General features: G+C 38.9%; 2 non-coding genes across 2 annotated transcripts; both read left to right on the top strand.

Moving 5' to 3' along the window:
* Positions 1-8,632: 8,632 nt before the first annotated feature.
* Positions 8,633-8,739, top strand: LOC141654491 (small nucleolar RNA R71). Its single transcript, XR_012548049.1, has one exon. It is a non-coding gene; the product is annotated as a small nucleolar RNA R71 (small nucleolar RNA).
* A 2,576-nt stretch (positions 8,740-11,315) lies between these two features.
* LOC141654374 (small nucleolar RNA R71) lies at positions 11,316-11,421 on the top strand. The gene has a single exon (XR_012547934.1). It is a non-coding gene; the product is annotated as a small nucleolar RNA R71 (small nucleolar RNA).
* The last annotated feature ends 4,308 nt before the right edge of the window (positions 11,422-15,729 follow it).

Below are 15,729 nucleotides of genomic sequence, written 5' to 3'. Positions count from 1 at the left end.
AGTTCTTGCATGATCTTTCGACTTATGGACTCTTCGGTGCACTCAAACTCTTTTTTTTTTGGAAGGACATTTTTTGTGAATGATCACTCAACTATCCTCAACTTATAACAATGTGCCCGCAATCTAATATGGTAAACATGTCAAAACTAGCAAGCAAAGACAATCAAGTGTAAGCATGATAAAGAAACCAAATGGGTAGGAAGAAGGCAAATAAACATGGGTAGGAAGGGGGGACAAAAGAGTTATGGTAATGTGGAGCTAAGTCAAGCTAGCAACTACCAAAATGTAAGGATGCTCAATCCCATTCTAACCCATTTTGCAATTCAAACAATAAGAAATTTCTCCAAAATATAATGAATAATGCTTGAGAATTTCTCATATCTTTTCTTCTTCTTCTCTTTCTTTTCTTTTCTTTTTCAATGCATACTTCTTTTTTTCATGCTTTCTCTCATTCATTCATTTTTTCTTCATTTTTTTTCCACTTTTTCTTTCTTTCATTTTCCAATGTTTTTCAATTTTTTCATTTCTTTTTTTCTCTTTTTTTTAGCATTAAGACCAAGCTCACATGACTTCAAACAACCAAACATATCCCAATGAACACCCAAACACTATCCAACTAAGCTACTAGCTCAACAAGGGTAGGCAATTTCAATGATGTAGCTAAGGATAAATTTTGTGAAGGGGTCAAAAAGGCTAAAATATCATGTGAATGGCTCCAAAATGCTAAAACAAATGAATGCGTGCTTACCAAGAAATGACATGAAGGCCATACTTGTGCATTTTGATGTAACACACATTATAAGGAGACACCTACACTCACCTAAGTGAGACCAAATAAAGATGAAATGGCCTTAAAGGAGGTTCTACCTTATCAATTTTGTAGCTTGCCAAAAGTCAAGATCAAGCCTATTCGGTTCATTCTCCATCTCCCACCTACTATGTCAAGACATCCCCATGTAGCTAATATCCCATCATTAAAGAATAAATCATTAGCAATAAGCTATTGTTAGGATAAGCAAAGAGAAAAGTAAAACAAGCAAGCACAAAGCAAAAAATTCTCTCAAAAATTTTCAAATTTTCTACACTACATGCAAACTACACTATATGCAAATGCAATCCCCCCCAAGCTAAACATCACATTGTCCTCAATGTGCCAACTATCCAAATCACCCAATCAAACCATAAAAATGGCTCAAAGCACAAAACAAGAAGGACTAGAGGTTATGTTTAATGGGTTGTAAGATCTAAACTAATATGCAAAGCAATTAAAAACTTACTCAACTTGCTAGCCCCCCCCCCAGCTAGCATGAATTCGGGGGATGTCTTCATCAATCAACTACGAAAAGGGCCAAAAATTGAACCCTTTCCTCCATTTCTTCTTCTTCTTACCACTACCACTTTATTCTCCTTGTTGGCCACTTCCACTTGAGTCATCCCCTTGAAGAGGAGTGACATACTCACCAATATCTTGGCCACTACCAAGACCATCACCATAACTACTAATCCCACCATAGCCACCATATCCACCATATCCTCCATATCCTCCTTGCAATGCCTCAACCCCATAATCTGAACCACAAAAGTCCGGGCCGGGTTCATATTGAGCAAATGTACCTGCATCATTGTTAGGAGGGGGAGGGGGAATAGGAGATGGAGGAGGAAATACACCCGGAGGATAAGTATAGAATGAAGGGTGTGGCCCCTCGGGTTGGATAACTCCTTGCTTAGCAAAATGATCATAAATAGGATGTAATGCAAGTCGTTGGTCATCACGAATTTGATTAACACCTAAGTTCATTTCCCGCATCATATTCATCATTACTATGCTAGATTGTGACTCAATGCTATAGGTGGAGTGACGTGCTTGGGAGGATTGACCTCCCACACGTCTCTCAACGGTGGTAGTTGACTCACCTCTAAGGGCCAAATGGTAGGTCGGTCTAACAAAGGGGTCACTTCCACGACAAGGCTTAGTGTGAACCAAAGCCTTTATTTCTTTCTTTTCCTCGGGTAGACGATTGGAGTCTTGCCTACCTATCTTCCAAATCATGTTGGGATAAGCATCTTTAAACCAATTACAAGAAAGAAAATATTCATAATCAAGACCAACTCCCTTAGCCCTGGACTCAAGCAATGGTCTCAAACCGGTAGTCTCTTGGTTAAACCGACACAAATGGTGAGCAATTTTAGTGACCAAACCACCTAAGACAATACAACTATTATTGGTATTAGTTTGTTTGGTCAAGTGGACTACAAAGTGGTAGGGGATATTGATTCCCCACTTCTCATCACCATTAACATTCAAGAAAGCACCCAATATTTCTAACTCAATCTTCCTCACCGAGTGAGGTTCATTTCTCCCAAAAAGGTCCATCCCATAAACCTTTGCCAAATCCTTATGTTGGGATAATGAATAAATTGATGTGGTGTATGATCCCAACCCGAAAAGTCAAGTGAGAAATGGCATCCCAAGTTAAAACGGGTTATAATCATCGGTGATTGGTCGGTAAGTCTTTGTGAGGCAAATCAAAGATAGCGGCGAAATCCGCTAAGTCCAACTTATGATCTTCATTAAATAAGCGAAAGGTAACAAAAACAATAAAACCGGGTTTCCTAGACCTATGGAACTCGAAAGAGCTCAAGACTCAAGGGTGAGTTCGGGGAAGGTCTTATAATTCATGGTATAACAAGATTTCATGCCAAGATTTTTAAACAAAGCTTTAACATTTTTCTCTATTCCAATATTGTTTAAAGATGCTTGGTTAATGAATTTCGTTGGTTCCATACCTTTGCTTCTCAACATAACCCAATTGTTATATTGAGCTAGTGAATTGAAGATCACATTTGGATATTCCGGGTCATGCCATTGTGGGACTTCCTCCATTTGGAAATCCGCCGCTGCATTTGAAGGTTCCGCCTCACCTCTCCTTCTCTTAGAAGCACCTTGTGAAGGAGCTTTTCTTGGTGCCATATTTCTGAAATTTTAAGACAAAATTCATCTTAAGGCAAACCAAAATTCATCCTAATAGGCATAATAGTATGAATTAGTGAACTAATTCACACTACAAACATGTAATAAACATTCTACAACCAATTTCTATTACCAAAAAGCACAAAATCGAATTCCCCCAAATTGATTTAGGGTTTGCATAATCCAATTAATTGATTGCAATAGATGAATTTAAAGAGAAAAGAGAAGAGAACTTACCAATTTGATGTTAATGGATGAATAAAGCTTGCAAATCAATGAAGAACTTGAAGTTTCCTTGTGATTTTAGGTAGAAAAATGAAGAAAATGATGGATAAAGGGAAGAGGGAGTACCGTCGGGTATGAATGAGAATGATATAAAAGCTTTTTTTTTACATACCCGTCAAATAACGCCAAGAAGCTACAACTAACCACGACCCCCGTCGGGGCCACCAACCCCGATCGGGGTTGATTTAAATCCGCTTTTTGACTTCCTCGTTTATGGACGTGAATTGTTATCTTTTTTTTTTTTTCTTGAAAACCACGTCCTCGAACGGGGTTTTTGCATGGGGTTGTGTGTCAAGTGCACTCCAATTTCTCCTTTCTTCATTTTCACCTAGAAATCACAAAAGAAATATCGTTAAGTCGAGTATTTTATTACTAATCTACGAAAAAACAATTAAATTGCGAAAAATTAAAAATGAAAATAAACAAAAGCAATAAAAAGCTTGGGTTGCCTCCCAAGAAGCACCGGTTTAACGTCCCGCACGACGAAAAAGCTTGAGTCGGTTTAAGCTTTCTTTGGTAGAGGTTGAACGGTCATTTCCTCTATCACACCAACGATCACATTCTCATGGTAGAGCTTCAAACGATGACCGTTTGCTTTGAATTTTTCGCCCTTGGTGGTCATCACTTCAACGGAACCGAACTTGCTGACATTTGTGACGGTATATGGACCGGTCCACCGTGATCGTAACTTTCCCGGAAATAGCTTGTATCGGGAATTAAATAGCAAGACCTTATCATCAATTTGAAATTCCTTGTTCAAGATCTTCTTGTCATGCCATCTCTTTGTTCTCTCCTTGTAGAGACGGGAGCTCTTATAAGCTTGCAAGCGGAATTCATCGAGTTCATTGAGTTGCAACAACCGCTTCTCTCCACTCAACTTCGGGTCCATGTTAAGCTCCTTAATTGCCCAAAAAGCCTTTTGTTCCATATCAACGGGAAGATGGCACGCCTTTCCATAGACTAACCTATACGGTGAGGTACCAATAGGTGTCTTAAACGCGGTACGGTAGGCCCATAAGGTATCATCGAGCTTCATACTCCAATCCTTTCGTGATTTGGCAACAACTTTCTCAAGTATGGACTTGATCTCACGGTTGGAAACCTCTACTTGGCCACTAGTTTTTGGATGATAAGCCAAGTCTCTTATATGATAGACTCCATATTTTTCCAACAAAGCATCAAGTTGTTTCTCACCGAAGTGAGTACCACGATCACTAATGATTGCTCTTGGAACATCGAACCTCGGGAATATGATCTTCTTGAACAATTTAATCATGTTGCGAGCATCATTGGTAGGAGTAGCAATTGCCTCTACCCATTTAGAGACATAATCAACGGCAACCAAAATATACCGATTCCCTTTTGAGGAAGGAAACGGTCCTTGATAATCTATGCCCCAAACATCGAACACCTCTACTTCCAAGATACCATTTAGAGGCATCTCGTGTCTTCGTGATATAGAACCCGTTCTTTGGCAAGCATCACAAACCATCACGAAATTTTTGGCATCTTGGAACATGGTTGGCCAATAGAAGCCGGATTGCAACACCTTTGCAACGGTCTTGGATGGTCCATGATGACCACCATAAGGAGAAGAATGGCATCCTTATAGCACCCCTTTCACATCCCATTGTGGGATACATCTCCGGAATAGTCCATCGGAGCAATGTTTGAACAAATGTGGATCATCCCATAGGAAAAACTTGGCATCATGTAAGAACTTCTTCCTTTGTTGATATGAAAGGTTGGGTGGCAATTCTCTTCCAACTAGATAGTTGGCTATGTCGGCATACCAAGGAGTATTGGCTTCCAACATCATTAGAACATTGTCGTGAAGGAATCATCAATAGGTAACTCAATACCTCCATCATTGAACTTCAAACGGGATAAGTGATCGGCAACAACATTTTCGGCCCCTTCTTGTCTTTAATCTCAAGATCAAATTCTTGCAAGAGCAAGATCCATCTTATCAACCTTGGCTTAGCTTCTTGTTTGGCTAGGAGATGCTTCAATGCGGCATGATCGGTATGAACAATGACTTTGGAACCAATCAAGTAAGAGCGGAATTTGTCTAAGGCATAGACAATGGCAAGTAGCTCTTTCTCCCTCGTGGCATAATTGATTTGAGCCGCATCCAAGGTTTTGCTAGCGTAGTAGATAGCATGGAGAACCTTGTCCTTTCTTTGTCCTAACACGGCACCTACCGCATAGTCACTTGCATCACACATGAGCTCGAATGGCAAGTTCCAATCCGGTGATTGGATGATAGGTGCGGAAATCAAAACCTTCTTAATCCTATTAAAAGACTCAAGACAATCGTTAGTAAACACAAAGGGAGCATCTTTTAAAAGAAGCTCCGTAAGGGTTTGTAATCTTAGAAAAAATCTTTAATAAAATGGCGGTAGAAACCCGCATGGCCTAAGAAACTCCTTACACTCTTCACATTTACCGATGGGGGTAGTTGCTCAATAACTTGGACCTTAGCACGGTCCACTTCGATTCCTCTTTCCGAAACAATATGACCAAGCACCACTCCTTCATTCACCATGAAGTGGCACCTTCCCAATTCAACACCAAATCAACTTCTTCTGGCAACGCTTCAAAACTTTGGACAAGTTAGTCAAACAAGCATCAAAAGAAGAACCATAGACACTAAAATCATCCATAAACACCTCCATGATAGACTCAATGTAGTCGGAAAAGATGCTAATCATTCAACTTTGGAAAGTGGTGGGGGCATTACAAAGACCAAAAGGCATTCTACGGTAGGCAAATGTATCATAGGGACATGTAAACGTGGTCTTCTCTTGGTCATCCGGGTTAATGGGTATTTGAAAGAACCCTTAATAACCATCTAGGTAGCAAAAGTATTTGTGACATGCCAACCTTTCCAACATTTGGTCAATAAAAGGTAATGGGTAGTGGTCTTTCTTAGTGGCTAGATTTAGCCTCCTATAGTCAATGCACATTCTCCAACCCGTCACAATTCTAGTTGGAATTAACTCATTTTTATCATTTTTGACTACGGTGGTTCCTCCTTTCTTAGAAACCACTTGACCGGACTCACCCATTTAGAATCGGAAATCGCATAGATAATTCCCGCATCTAACAATTTAAGCACTTTCTTTTACCACTTTGCTTGCATGTTAGGATTTAGTCGTCTTTGACCTTGGATACATGGTTTATGATCTTCCTCAATATTGATTCGGTGCATGCGAAATTCGGGACTTATGCCTTTTAAATCATCAAGTTTATAGCCAATGGCTTTCTTGTGAGACCTTAAGACATGAAGCAATTTAGCCAATCGACTCTCATCTAATTTAGCACTAACGATTACCGGACACATCCCCTCATCATCTAGAAAAGCATACCTCAAATTGGAAGGAAGGGGCTTAAGCTCGGGTTTTTGTACCTCAACATCTTGGGGTGTAGCAACCAAGCCTATAAAGTGTGAGCTCTACTCCAATGATAGCTCCTCTTCATCCAATTCTTGCTCCAAAACATCAATTTCCTCATTTCCAATCTCATCATCACCTGCAAATGATTCTAAAAGCAAGAGTGCCTCCAAGGGATCTTTAGATAAAGATCGAGGTGTAGAGTCTTCTATAACAATGTCAACAACATCCAAAATGTCAATAGAATAACAAGACTCTTCTATCATCGGACTCTTCATGGCACTATTCAAATTATATGTGACCTTATCGTCACCCACTTCCAATGTAATTTTACCGTTCTTGACATCAATCAACGCACCCGCGGTGTGTAAAAATGGTCTTCCCAAAATGATTGGGATTTGGGCATCTTCGGCCATGTCAAGAACAATAAAATCAACCGGAATGAAAAATTTACCAACCTTAATCTTGGAACATCCTCCAAAACTCCCAAAGGGCATTTTATAGAACGGTCGCCATTTTGCAATGTAACACTAGTGCATTTTAAGACTCCCATATTAAGCTTAGCACAAATAGAGTAAGGTATTACACTCACACTAGCACCTAAATCGCATAAAGCTTTATCAATTTGGTAGGTGTCAATTGTGCATGGAATAGAAAAGCTATCGGGATCTTTTAACTTAGGAGGGGACTTGTTTTGCAAAAGAGCACTCACCTCGGCGGTGAGAGCTATTGTTTCAACCTCATCAAAAGTCCTCTTCTTAGTTAAAATGTCTTTCATGAACTTAGTGTAAGATGGAATTTGAGTGATTAATTCGGTAAAAGGAACGTTTTGTAGATTCTTCACAACTTCCATGAATTTACCGAATTGGGAATTCTTTTGATGCTTTGCCAATCTATGAGGGAATGGCACTTTGACTTTTTTCGGAATCTTTGCTTCAACATCTTTCTTTGGAGGAGCATCCTCCACTTCCTTGACTTTCTCAACAACAACAAGTGGGTCATCCACTTTCTTGGGTATTTTTTCAATTTCCTTATCATTTGGAGAGACCTCCAACTCAACAAGTACCTCCTCATCATCTTTGGGCATGGATGGCCCATCATATTTCGTACCACTTCTTAAGGAGATAGCATTAAGGGTAGCATGTGGTTGCTCACCTTGAGGTGGTAGTTGACCCGATTTCCTTGAAGAGCTAGATGAGGCCAATTGAGCCATTTGTTGCTCCAACATTTTGATTGCGAAATTTTGAGCTTGCTCATTCTTTTGGATTTGAGCCAACAATTCCTTTTGCATACGGATTATCAAGCCCTCAAGCTTACCTCCCTCTTGGTTATTTTGTTGGGCATTTTGTGGTGGAGGTTGAGTTTGTTGGAAATTGTTTTGTGGGGCCTTTGTTGATTTTGATAACTTGGTGGAGGGATATATTTTTATTGTTGAGGGACATAGGCATTTTGTTGTGGTAGGGGTTGTGGTTGAGGATTTAGCACATTGTTGCTTCTATAAGACATATTCGGGTGAAATCTTGAATTTGGGTTATATGTGTTTGAGAATGTACCCGGTGGATAAGCATTTTGTGCATTTTGTCTTAAAGCTAGAAAGGCATTTACCTCTTCAATGGGAGCTTGGCAATGAGCGGCATAATGACCCGCACCTCCGCAACCTTCACACACAACGATTTGGCTTGTTGAGGACATGGCATTGATTTGTTGAACGGAATCTCTAGCATCCCTTTCCGTCAATTGTTGTTGGAGCAAAGCAATTTGAGCTAGCAAAACGGAGTTGTTAGAGGATTCTTATTTACCTTTGGATGGCACAACTCGGGAATTGACATATTGGGCATCATGGACCACCATAGATTCGATCGTGGCATGAGCAAAGTCGGTGTCAATTTGATCAAATCGCCCATTGTTGGCGGAATCAAGAATCCTTCGGGACTCGGCACAACATCCATTGTAGAATGTTATTGCCAGAAACCAATCATCTACCCCATGATGTGGGCATTGCCTTTAAAGCTATTTGTACCTCTCCCAAGCCTCATATAAGCTCTCAAGAGCTTGTTGATGGAATCCGGTGATTTGGCTCCTCAAAGTTTGAGTTTTCTCCGGTGGAAAAACTTTTGATAGAAAGCAAGAGCCAAAGTCTCCCAATTGGTGATTCCCATGGCGGTGCGGTCAAGGCTATTGATCCAAAACTTGGCCTTGTCCTTCAAAGAGAAAGGGAATAGTATTTCCCTTATTTGGGCTTGAGTGACACCCGTTTGACGGATCATGGAGAAATAGTCACAAAAGTTTTGCACATGCAAATTGGGATCCTCCAAAGGACTTCCCTCAAATTGCTTCCTCTCCACAAGGCTAATGGCTTGGCTTGATCTCGAAGTCCGGCGGTGATTTAGTGGTTGTGATTCCGGCCGGAAGCATGGCCGCGGTGGGCTTTGAGTGATCGGAAAGTTTTACCATCTTTTTGGTGGAAGATGGTGGTGGTGGTGGAGTTGATGAACAAGAAACCTTCTCCTCTTCAAGAACCTCTAGATCGTCTAAGTAAGACTTTCTAACACTTCCAACTTGTACGGGTGAAGTGGCTTCTTTTACTTCCTTCCAAAAACGTCGTCTTCTCCTAAATGTTTTCACGGGATCGGAATCCGGTGAAAGCAATTCTCCACTACGAGAGGACCTGGGCATAATACAACAATTTCTAGAGAAGTGATAAGTATCGGTCTCAAGGAACAAGTGTTCCCCAAGACAAAGGAAACAAGATAAAAATCGACAATTCAAAAAGCAATAAAACCGCTTCCCCGAACGCGCCAAAATTTGATAGGTTTATCGCGTACCTATGCAAAGATAATTTCCCTAGACACAAATTAATGTAGTAATAGGGGTCGAACACAAGGAAACGGAAATTGCGTCGTGAATTGCTATGGGTAGATTTTTATCAAGGTCGATTACGATTTGGGTTTGGTTTGTTTGGTTGGTGATTAATAAAAAGCAATGTAAACAATATGATAAGAGATAGTCTAAAGGGTTTGGGTCACTCATGCAAAGGTAAACATATGAACATGTTAAACTCGATACTAAATTGTTTAGGCTTAAAGATACCCACCTTACGGCATTAGTATCAACCATAGACCGGGTCCTAGAAAAACTCTCGTCCATGACTAGGTCGTCCTACCACACATGCTTAGTCTAATTCAATTCTGTGCCTCTCGACTTTAGAACGAATGAACAAATTTAATCTCGACTACGGTAAATGAAAATCAAAGATTAAGCGTAACAAAGCAAACATGTGATGGAAACAATTGAACAATATTATTATAAACTTATTTAAACATGTTATATATTTGATTTTGCATGGCTCCCCTAGCCTTTGGACTAGGAGATTTAGCTACTCATACTAAAATGTAAAATGCAAACTAAATTATAAGAAATATTGAACATGGTTATATGAATTATATTAATTAGGTGATATAACATACGAAAAGAACAAAGCTAAAGTAAATATGAGATACTTGATTATAATAACTATATGGTAACTAAAGCAATAATGTAAATTGTAAACTTGGAATTAGAAATACCTTATAAAGGAGAACTTATATGGAAGAACAAATAACAAATAACCAAAAGCTTGAATATCAATTGCTCGAGAATATCTTGAAGTACAAAATGTTGAAAGATTAACTAAGGAATGCTTAACAACTTATAAATTAAAATGAAAACTAATGAGAGAAAACTTATAATGCTTGAGGCTTATTGTAGTAAACTTGGACGTAAAATGAGATATCCAAAACCTAGGAATACCTCTCCTATTTATAGGAGAGGAGAAGGAAACGTAAGAAACCAAAGGGCATGCAACCCCGATCGGGGCCGCCAACCCGATCGGGGTCGTGTGTTCCTCGGTTATTTGCCTTAATTCCTCTCTTAATTCCTTGGAGAATCCTATGTGGGTGATTAAATGTGCGATTAATCACCCGGTTAATGCTTGCATTTGGCATCTTAAGATCTTTTGGAATCCCATGCTTTCCCCTTGACTTTTGACTTGCAATTTGGGCTTGACTTGGATGTTTGATCTCATTTGTATTTTGCTAATTGATCCAACAAATTCTCATGCAAAAATCCATGCAACATCCAATCCTTAGTCCATTTGGTCTTCTTTCCTCTTAGCTTGCAATTTCTAGTACTTTGTAGTTATTTTAGCTCCAAAAAGCTTATTCCCTACAAAATATGTCAAAGTATCCAAAACAACTAGAAATGCAAATATTAGCTATAAAACACTTAAGATAAGTGCTAAAGACATGTAAAATCAAGCTAATATAGGGGTTAAAATGTATAAAATATGCACTTATCAAAGAAATAGTCACAAACAATGATTTAACTAGTAGCGGAAATGGCATTGAATTGTTGAAGAGAATCTTTAGCATCCCGGTCCGCCAATTGTTGTTGGAGTAAGGCAATTTGAGATAGCAAGACGGAATTATTGGAAGATTCTTCTTTACCTTTGATGGGCACACTTCGGGAATTGACATATTGGGCATCATGAATTGCCATAGATTTAATTGTGGCATGAGCAATATCTCACAATTTGATCAAACCGCCCATTGTTGGCGGAATCTAGAATCCTTCTGAGCTCAGCGCAACATCCATTATAGAATGTTATAACAAGGAACCAAGCATCCAACCCATGATGTGGGCATTGCCTTTGCAAATCTTTATACCTCTCCCAAGCCTCATATAAGCTCTCAAGAGCTTATTGACTTAATCCTGATTTGGCTCCTAAAGGTTTGAGTTTTCTCCCAGGAAAAAAACTTGATAGAACGCAAGAGCCAATGTCTCCCAATTTGTGATTCCCATAGCGGTACGATCAAGGCTATTAATCCATAGCTTGGCCTTGTCCTTCAAAGAGAAAGTAAAAAGTATTTCCCTAATTTGGGCTTGAGTGACGCCCGTTTGTCGGATCATGGAGCAATAATCGCAAAAGTTTTGCACATGCAAATTGGGATCCTCCAAAGAACTTCCCAAATTGCTTCCTCTCCACAAGGCTAATGAAAGCGGCTTGATCTCGAATTCGGCGGTAATTTGAGTAGTTGTGATACGGCCGAAGCATAGCACGGTGGGCTTGGAGTGATCGGAAAGTTTCACCATCTTTTTAGTTGGAGATGGTGGTGGTGGTGGTGGTGGAGATGATGAACTTGAAACCTCCTCTTCTTCAAGAGCTTTTAGATTATCTAGTTAAAACTTTCTAGAACTTTTAACTTGTACGGGAGAAACGGCTTCTTTCACTTCTTTCCAAAAACGTCGTCTTCCTAAAGGTTTTCTCGGGCTCGGGATCCGATGAAAGCAAATCTCCACTTCGAGAAGACCTGGGTATAAGACAACAATCTCTAGAAAATGATAAGTAACGGTCTCAAGGAACAAGTGTTCCTTAAGACCAAAGAAAACAAGATAAAAATCGACAAATCAATACGCAATAAAATCGTGCATCCCCGGCAACAACGCCAAAATTTGATAGGCTATCGCACACCTATGTAAAAATAAATTAATTCCCTAGACACAAATGAATGTAGTACGTAGGAGTCGAATCCACAGAGAGACGGTAGTTGTTAATTAGTTGTTATGGAGTGAATTTTATCAAGGTCGGTTATCGTATGCTTGGTTGATTGGTTGATGCAAGAAAACAATAATGATAAATAAATAGTCTAGGGAGGCCGGGCCACACATGTAAATTATGTAAATGCTTAAATTAAACATAGGAGTTGATGAATCAGTAATTGTTTAGGCTTATAGACACCCGCCTCTCGATATTAGTGTCAACCATAGACCGGTCCTAGAGAAACTCGTTTATGACTAGGTCGTCCTACTGCACATGCTTAGTCTAATCCGATTTCGTGCCTCTGGACTTATAGAACGAATTAACAAAATTAATCAATGAATAAGGCCTTTAAACAAAGATTAAACGTGACGATATAAACATGTGATAGAAACAATGAAACGATATTATAACATCCTAGTTTATCATGTTACAAATACTTGTTATGCATGGCTCCCTTCATTCCTTAGACAAGGTAGACTACTCTAGCATAATGTAAATGTAAACTAAACTAATAACAATTGAAATGATAAACATAATGAAAATAGGAATAGAATTACCTTGAAATGGAAATAGAAATGGAATTGAAGAACAATGCAAATATAAATAACTTGAATATAACTTGAAATGGAAATTGTAATATAAATTGAAATGCTTAAAGGAAATTGTTTATAGTAAATCTAATCTAAATTAAACTAAGAACTAAACTAAGAGCATGAAAGTAGTGTACAAAATTCTAAGAAAAATGGTGTGTAAAGGTGTGTGCAAAGTGTGTTGATCAACACCCTTTATATAAGAATAAGGGAGTAAAATTTGTAAAGGAATCCAAAATGACATCCTAAGCACACTCTTAATTTTCCTTCAATTCTTAAGCAAGTGCCAAGAGAATCCCATGTTGGCCATTAACTCCTTCTTAAACACCCAGTTAATTGCACAATTAGCATCAAAGAGCATCCTAAGATGAGCATCAAGGCATTCTCTCATCTTCTCTACTGGGCAACACTTGATTTTATACTTGGGCTCATTTCTTCATTTTTCTATTAACATAAGTTAGTGTCATTTTTGCTTGAACCAACACTCCTTATAAATTGTCATGCCATGATCAAGCTTGCCTCTACTTAGCCTTGTAAATTCCGATGTTTGCTAAAATAACGGGAAAAAGCTTCTGATCGCTTAGATTCCTACAAAATGTAACAAATACGAGCAATACATCTAGAACGCAATATTAGCTCACAAAAACACTAAATAAAGCGCAATAGTCAAATAAATCGAGCTAAAACAGGGGTGAAACTATTTATAAAATGGACACATCACCATGCGATCAGAGCGTGATTAGTATATACTTGTATTTACTCGATGAAACGACAAAATATATCAAGCATATAAACATTCAAGCTTCGGATTGGGCCTAAAAATCAAGAGAAGCTATGTAGTTAAGAAATCATGTAGTACTCATATCATACGAGTACATTTTAAACAATCATGTAGTACTCGTATCATAGAGGTTCTGAAAATGATAGAGGTGATTAAATGCAGATTTGGATTGAACATGAGGATTTTTGGTCACGGACAAGCGGGTTTAAGATGGGTTACAGGATGAGCCTTTGTATATCCCTAGAAATTTCTCGTCCATTGCATAACCACTAATTTTGTGAACCTCTTTATAGTGTCCGTCTATAATGAGAATTTGTGTTAGTATTTTGTTTGGTGTAAAGTTTGCTATATGGTGACAGCATGACAGCCTGACAGGTATTGTTAGAGAATCTTACTGAAGTTAGTTTGTCGTGGATAAATGGGATGTCAGTCCTTGTCATAGGGTGGTGAGTCCCACGTTTTTATGTATTGGATTTAGCATGGGTAGGGTGTAACCATAAAATCATAAATGGATTGGGTGACCAAATGAAAGAAAGATTAACATGACGTTAATTTGCTTCACGTAAGCTTGAAAATGAATTGAGAGCTTCCATTATTTTCTCTGTGTCAAAAAAGTGTCTTTCTGTAATCACTACCATAAAATGTTTATGGGAGTATGAATTTCTCAAATGGGATGGTTGATTGTTGTTAATACCTTTATGGAGCGGATCGAGTAACTGATTTGTTGTGCAATTGTTGCTTGGTCTACCATTATTTCATAAACTTTGCAATTTAACGGGCTTTGGATCACTTATCAATTTGTTCATGTCATCCTTATGTTTCGTTTATACAAACCACTGGTACAAGAACTAAAAGTAGTGTGTAGATATTTGAATGTATTCTGAATGAATGAAAATGAGGATTAATGCCTCCTACCTATAGACGCTTAGGATTGGCGGTTATGGCCGAAGGGGTGCATCCTTCGTACCTTTTGGCCTTGGCGTGAATAAGGAAGAAGGAACCTATTCGTTCCTCTTCATGTTTAGCGCCATAGGGGGTGTCTAAAGGGGGCGTATAGGGTGTTTACAATAAAGGGGGATAAAATGATACAAGGGGATGTATATTACAAACAAGGGGAATAATGTATCTACCAAGGGGGGGGGTGAATGGTAGACTGGTAGTTATTTAGATGGGATGAATGTGGACAAGGGACTTGGTACATGGTCCTTGGTCACATATCTTGGCATAGTCGCACCTCCTCGCGGTTACTTGGACTTGTAAACTTCATAGTAGCTTGTCTAGCTAACCTCAACTAAGAGTGAGAAGTGAGCTGAGTACACTTGAGTGAGCATGTCGTGAGCTGGAGTAGACTATCGTTGAGCTGCCTGGAGCTAGCCTTGACTTCATACGAGCTTGTACGCTTCATGTGAGCTGCCATATGCATCCTCAATGTGTTACTAGAGCATGAAAAAATGAGGTTGTCCGGTTCACGGGTCTTTGCGGTCCGGTCCGGTTCGCATGAAAAAAATGAGTTTATTGTGTTATTTAGCCGTTTGATAGTATTTGGACTTATGGTGTCCACGTCATCACTTGTATTTTTTTCGTGTTTTAGTCTTTGCGGTCCGGTCCGGAAAGCCGCTAAGGTCCTTAGCGTTTCCACACCCCTACAAATTTCCAATTTTACATCCTAATCTACAATATGACAATGTTCCCTCTTTCCTTATTCATGTTAGTTCCTAATTTTCATATAAAAATTGGAAAAAATTCCTCTTTCCTTATTTAAAAACTCAACACCAATCCAAAAATTCTACTCCCTCCTAATTGATCTACCCAATGTTCCCTTTTTGATGTTAGGATGTTTTATGTGATCTAAATATATTTTCTTATTTTTATGCTAAATATATTTTCTTATTTTTATGAGAAAGGTGAATATTAGGTAGACAAAAAAGGAGTATTAAGATATGAAAAAAGCCACAAGGTATAGAATAGTAGAATATACTGTACTACCTGGTAACTACTCAGTACGAGTACTTCTCTACTATTTCACAAGTTGGAAAAAGGACAAGACAAATGTCCCACATCACTGAGGCTACAAGTATTGGCTCTGACTCACAGTATAACAGCGTACAGATCCTATAGGATTACTCACG

This window comes from Silene latifolia, chromosome 4 (assembly GCF_048544455.1).
Source record: "Silene latifolia isolate original U9 population chromosome 4, ASM4854445v1, whole genome shotgun sequence".
Lineage (NCBI taxonomy): Eukaryota > Viridiplantae > Streptophyta > Magnoliopsida > Caryophyllales > Caryophyllaceae > Silene > Silene latifolia.
Note: the sequence above shows the minus strand (reverse complement) of the source record. Positions and strands in the feature narration are given on the sequence as shown.